This window comes from Eptesicus fuscus, chromosome 9 (genome assembly GCF_027574615.1).
Source record: "Eptesicus fuscus isolate TK198812 chromosome 9, DD_ASM_mEF_20220401, whole genome shotgun sequence".
Lineage (NCBI taxonomy): Eukaryota > Metazoa > Chordata > Mammalia > Chiroptera > Vespertilionidae > Eptesicus > Eptesicus fuscus.
In genome coordinates this window covers 92277437-92283436 of record NC_072481.1, presented here as the reverse complement: position 1 = coordinate 92283436, position 6000 = coordinate 92277437, and positions in this window count along the sequence as shown.

Sequence of the window (6000 nt, the reverse complement as noted above, 5' to 3'; positions counted from 1 at the left end):
AATTAACACATTGTCCTGTCACACCCACACCAAAGACAAAACTGGCCCAGGCGAGCCCTCAGTGGGAACTGTCAGATGGCTGACGTGCTGCCTTTAGGATGAGGCAGGCGTGGGCCATGGCGGCTCCGGGGCTGGCTGCTCAGCCTCTGTTGGGTCTGCACTCCCAGTGGCCAGCCTCCCATGCGGTGGTCAGCAGTCCCATGCTGCTGAATTAATGAGGCTGAGGCTACCACTCAGGGCAGTGACTCCCGGACATGGGGGTTCCACTTGTGATCCAAACTCACAGTAGCTGGTGCACTTTGTACAGCTGAGGGCCAGTAACACTACTTAAAATGGGGAAATGCGTCTTTATACGGAAACAGGTAGAAAGAATGGGTTCGTGCTGTATCTGATGAACTGGTCTTCTCAATACCGCTGTGTTCATTGGCAGTCTCTTCCCCTAAAAGGGGAATTAACCTAAGCCTCACACAGGATGTTTTATCAGGAAGCAGTGAAGAAGTAATAAGCCCTTTGACAGGACAGGTCTTTGTTGCTGAGAAATCGCTCTTGGCCATCTGTCTAAATCACCAAGGTAAACATCTGCAAACCTTTCAAAGGTGCCAAGAGAGGCCCAGGCACTTTGGACCGAGGAACTCCCTTACCAGCAGTCAGACACTGTGCATTTCACTCACAGTGCAGTTCACTTTAAATAAATCTCTGTTCCACTTCTGAACAGTGATGACAGTTGTGCATTTTGAGGCTTTTACTTTAGGTAAAACAAAGTCATAATATTTGTTGGGAGAAAATAAAAGGAAGCTAATGTTTATTGAGGGCCCACATTGAGCCAGACACTGTGCTTAGTCCTCAAGGTATGTTCCCTTAATCATGGGGAGAGGAGCATGCACCTGAGACGTGCCTTTTATGTGTGAGAGACTATTACAAACACCACATGGGCATCGTGAACAATTAGAAAGGTGTTTGTTTGCTTGCTTGCTTTTTAAGCTTCGCACTTAAAGAGGATAGGTAAGAACTAAAACCAAGCAACTTTCCCAATCATTCAAATCAAATCACACCTTTGCTCCATAGATCTTTATATGTATACCAGAAACCTGGTGCACGAAATTCGTGCACTGAGGGGGGTTGTCCCTCAGCCCAGCCTGTACCCTCTCCAATCTGGGACCCCTCGAGGGATGTCCGACTGCCCGTTTAGGCCCGATCCCACCGGGACATCCCTCTCATAATCTAGGACTGCTGGCTCCCAACTGCTTGCCTGCCTGCCTTCCTGATTGCCCCTAACTGCTTCTGCCTGCCAGCCTGATCACCCTCTAACCACTCCGCTGCCAGCCTGGTTCATGCTTAACTGCTCCCCTGCCAGCCTGTTTGCCCCCAACTTCCCTCCTCTGCTGGCCTGGTCACCCCTAACTGCCCTCTCCTGCAGGGTTGATCACCTCCAACTGCCCTCCCTTGCAGGCTTGGTCCCTCTCAACTGCCCTCTCTTGCAGGCTGGGTGCCTCCCAACTGCCCTCTTCTGCTGGCCATCTTGTGTCCACATGGGGGCAGGATCTTTGACCACATGGGGCAGCTATATTGTGTGTTGCAGTGATGATCAATCTGCATATTACTCTTTTATTAGATAGGATAGAGGCCTGGTACAGGGGTGGGGGCCAGCTGGTTTGCCCTGAAGGGTGTCCCTGATCAGGGTGGGGTTCCCTTGGGGCATGGGTCAGCCTGAGCAAGGGGCCTGTGGTGGTTTGCAGGCCGGCCATGCCCCCTGGCAACTCAAGCGGAGGCCCTGGTATCTGGAATTTATTCTCCTACAATTGAAACTTTGTAGCCTGGAGCGGAGCCAAGCCTGGGGCTCCCTCCGTGGTGGCAGCCATTTCTGTTGGGGTTATAATTGAAACTTTGTTGCCTTAACTGGGTGGGCCTGGCCAGGGTGTGTGGAAAGCTTTGCTACCCCTGTTGCCGGTGGCAACCCTGGCCTGCTCTCTCAAGCTCCATTCTGACGCCATTTGTTTGAATTTGTTTACCTTCTATAATTGAAACTTTGTAGCTTGAGTGGAGGCTTAGGCCTGCAACGGCTGGCGGAAAGCTTGTTTCCCTCTGCTGCCTGGGAAACCTTGCTCTCTGTGGCTGTAGCCATCTTGGATGGGTTAATTTGCATACTCGCTCTGATTGGATAGTGGGTGTGGCTTTGTGGGCGTGGCTTGTGGGTGTGTCTGAGGTATGGTATATTTGCATATTTGTCTATTATTAGGTAGGATATACACTAGAGACCTGGTGCATGAAATTTGTGCACTGGCGGGGAGGGTCCCTCAGCCTGGCCTGCCCCCTCTCACAGTCCAGGAGCCCTCAGGGGATATCCTACTAAAGGCTTAGGCCTGCTCCTCTTGGAAAGCAGGCCTAAGCCACAGTCTGGTCTCCCTCTGCGGGAGGTGACCAGGCCGATCAGGGGAAGGCGACGCCCTTATCATGCCTCTGCTGCTGCCACTGCCACCACAGCTTCCTGAGCCTTGGCTCTTGCAGCCACCATGGCTTGCCTGAGCCTTGGGTCGGCCCTCGCAGGGGCAGCCACCATCTGAGGCTTGCCTGAGCCTCAGGCAGCTGCTGTGGCTTTGTCCGGAAAGACGTCTGGAAGACATCTGCTCTAATTAGCATATTACCCTTTTATTTGTATAGATACTAAGGGCCCAGTGCATGAATTTGTGCACCTTGAAAGGAACTGTGGGTCGCGAGGCTGTGGTGGGCACAGAGGCAGGTCTTGGCCCATCCTCCTCACCCCCCCGGCCCTTCCCACTACTGCCCCCAGTCCCCTGTCGGCTGACAGCCCCACTCCTGCCGCTGCCCCACGTGCTGACGGTGCCAGCCCCACTTGCACCCACTGATGGTGTGTAGCGATTGGGGCCAGCGCCAGCAGCAGATGCAAGTGGGGCTGGTGCTGTCAGTGGGTGCAAGCAGTGGCTGCTGCCTGATCACCCCTCAGGAACAGGGGGAGGTGGAGAAGCCCTCAGGGGCAATCGGGGCCAGAAGCTGCTGCTCTCACCCTCTGCTTGTCCCTGGTGCTGGTCCCAATCGGGTGTGAGTGATTGGGACTGGCACCAGGCATCAGCAGAGGGTGAGAGCAGTGGCTCCAGGGCCAGCTGCGGGTGCAAGCGGGGCCGTTGCCAGCAGTGGGTGTGAGTAGTGGCTCCAGCACCTGCAGTGGGTGCAAGCGGGGACATCGCTGGCAGCAGGTGCAAGAGGCGGCTGCTGGCCCTGATTGCCCCTCAGGAGCAGTGGGAGGTGGAGAAGCCCTGAAGGGCAATCAGGGCCAGCAGCCGCCGCTCACACCCACCGATGGCGCTGAGTGATCAGGGCCAGCGCCGGGTGCCGGCAGTGGGTGCAAGCAGCAGCTCAGGCACCGGCAGCGGATGCAAGTGGGGCCAGCGCTGACAGCAGATGTGAGTGCCGGGCAGGACTGCAGCATGTGGGAGCAAAGAATTTTCAGTAACCACCAGAGACTCACCCCAATGACAGCAACCAGTGCCCTGCCTTAGTCTGGTGCTCCCGCTCACCTGCTCCACCATCCTGCTGTGGCCGACGCCTGCCATGTTCCTCGCGCATCCCCTGGTGGTCAACGCATATCATAGCAACTGGTTGTTTGGTTGTTCCATCATTCGGTCTATTTGCATATTAGGGTTTTATATATAACTAGAGGCCCGGAGCACAAAATTCATGTGTGGGTATGGTCCCTAGGCCTGGCCTGTTATCAGGGCTATCTTCCCCGGCTGCCAGCAGCCGGCCCCACCCCCTGCCACCACCTACCCCTAGTTCCACATTTGCCATCAGGCAATCGGAGCCTGCTGGTGGGGGGAGAGACTGAGAAGTGGTCAGTGTACCTCATAGCAACTGGTCGAGTGATTGTTCTGGTCATTCCACCAATTCAGTCAATTTGCATATTACTCTTTTATATATATAGACTAGAGGCCTGATGCACAAAATTCATGCAAGAGTAGGCCTTCCTTCCCCCCACTGCTGGCACCGGCTTCCCTCTGGCACCCGGGACCTGGCCTTCCTTCTGGCTGCCGGCAAGCACCTGAGACCCGGGCGCTTCCCTCGCATCCCCGGCTTCGTCCAGAAGGACATCCAGTCTAATTAGCATGTTATGCTTTTATTATTATAGACTAGAGACCTGGTGCATGAAAATTCGTGCACTCGGGCGGGGGGGGGAATCCCTCAGCCCAGCCTGTGCCCTCTCACAGTCCAGGAGCCCTCAGGGGATGTCCAATTGATGGCTTAGGCCCGTTCCCCCTGCAGGGAGCGGGCCTAAGCCGCAGTCTGGCCTCCCTCTGTGGGAGGTGACCGTCAGGCCAATCAGGGCACGGTGCTGGTGGCGAGCAGCCAGCCCCACCCATTGTGCCACCACCTCCAGTGGCCTCCCTCTGTGGGAGGCGACCCCAGCGGACCAATATGGGAATGGCAAGTGCCTGGCCCTACCCCAAATCGCCCCGCCGCAGTCGCCAGTGGCCACCCTCTGGAGGAGGTGACCTGACCCCGGAGGGCCTGTCTGAGGGGAGGCCTATCTGAGGATAGTGAGCGGCTGCTCCTGACCCAAATTTCCCTGCTGCAGTCACCAGTGGCCTCCCTCTGTGGGAGGAAACCCCGGCAGGCCTATCTGGGGACTGCGAGAGGCCAGCCCCGCCCCGAATTGCCCCGCCACTGCCGCCACCCATGGCCTCCCTCTGCAGGAGGCGACCGGGCTGATGATCAGGGGATGGCACCGGCCTCCATCGCCCCACTGCTGGTTGCCGCCACCCCCCCTCCATCCCATCACCACCCCATCACCATCCCCTCTCTCTTCCCTCTGGCATGCACCTTGGCTGGTCTGGTGCCATCTGCTCACACTCCCCCCCCCCCCCCCCCCCCCCCCCGCCTAATGGTTGTTCTGCCATTCAGTCGATTTGCACATTACACTTTCATTATATAGGACTAGAGGCCCGATGCATGAAATTTTGTGCAAGGGTAGGCCTTCCTTCCCCCGGCTGCCAGCACGGGCTTCACTCTGGCACCCGGGACCCGTGCTTTCCTCCAGCCGTCAGCACCCAAGACCCAGGCTTCACCCTGGCCACTGGCAGGTACCCAGGACCCAGGCTTCCCTCACAGCCCTGGCTTCATCCAGAAGGATGGAAGGACATCTGGAAGGACATCCGGTCTAATTAGCATATTATGCTTTTATTATTATAGATGTGCGCCAATCCTTCCCCTTCCAGGGAAAGGGGCAAAGGAGGGTTGCTGAAAGTGACAAGGGAGGCAGCAGGGTGAACTTTTCTTTTGGGGGGGAGAGTTCCTCCTGATGAGGGGCTTCAGAGGACAGCAGCCTACTTCGGCTACCCTCTGTCTCCAGAGACAATTTCTGGTTGGCATCTGGCAGGACAGAGCAGGTGCAGGTACAGGACTGGGAGCGCCTTTCTGCATGCAGCTCCCTGGAGAGTCTCTTCCGGCCAAGGGAAGCTTTGTTCTAACCATTTCTCCCGGAGCCAGGGCTGCTGGGTGGTTTGGGGTAGGAGGGCAGAATGGAGGTGGGACAGGGCAGGGCAGGGCAGGGCAGGGTAGGAATAAGTATGGGGTAGAAGACGGGGGTAGGGAGTGGGGGAGGGAGAGGGTGAAATCTGTATGTGGGTGGTATCAGGGGTGGGTTGGTGCAGAAGGAGAATTGGGGTCAGCATAGGAAGATTTGGAGGTACGGGGGGAGTAAGAGGGACCAGCAGATGCCAGAACAGGGGAAAGGGTCTATGGAATCAGGTGGGGGTCCGCGAGGGTGAGTATAGACTAAGTCCCCTCCCCAGACCCTGCCATCCCAGGTGGCTAGGGAGGGGTCCATAACGAGGCACTGAGCCCCCTACACTTTGTGTCTGAGGCTCCAGAACATGTGGCCAACACGCCCCTCCCCTGCCACCCCCACCGAAGTGCAACGCATTTGCAGACACATGGATTGTTTTTAAGTTAATGCTTTTAATTCACTCTGTTTCCCACTTGTCATTT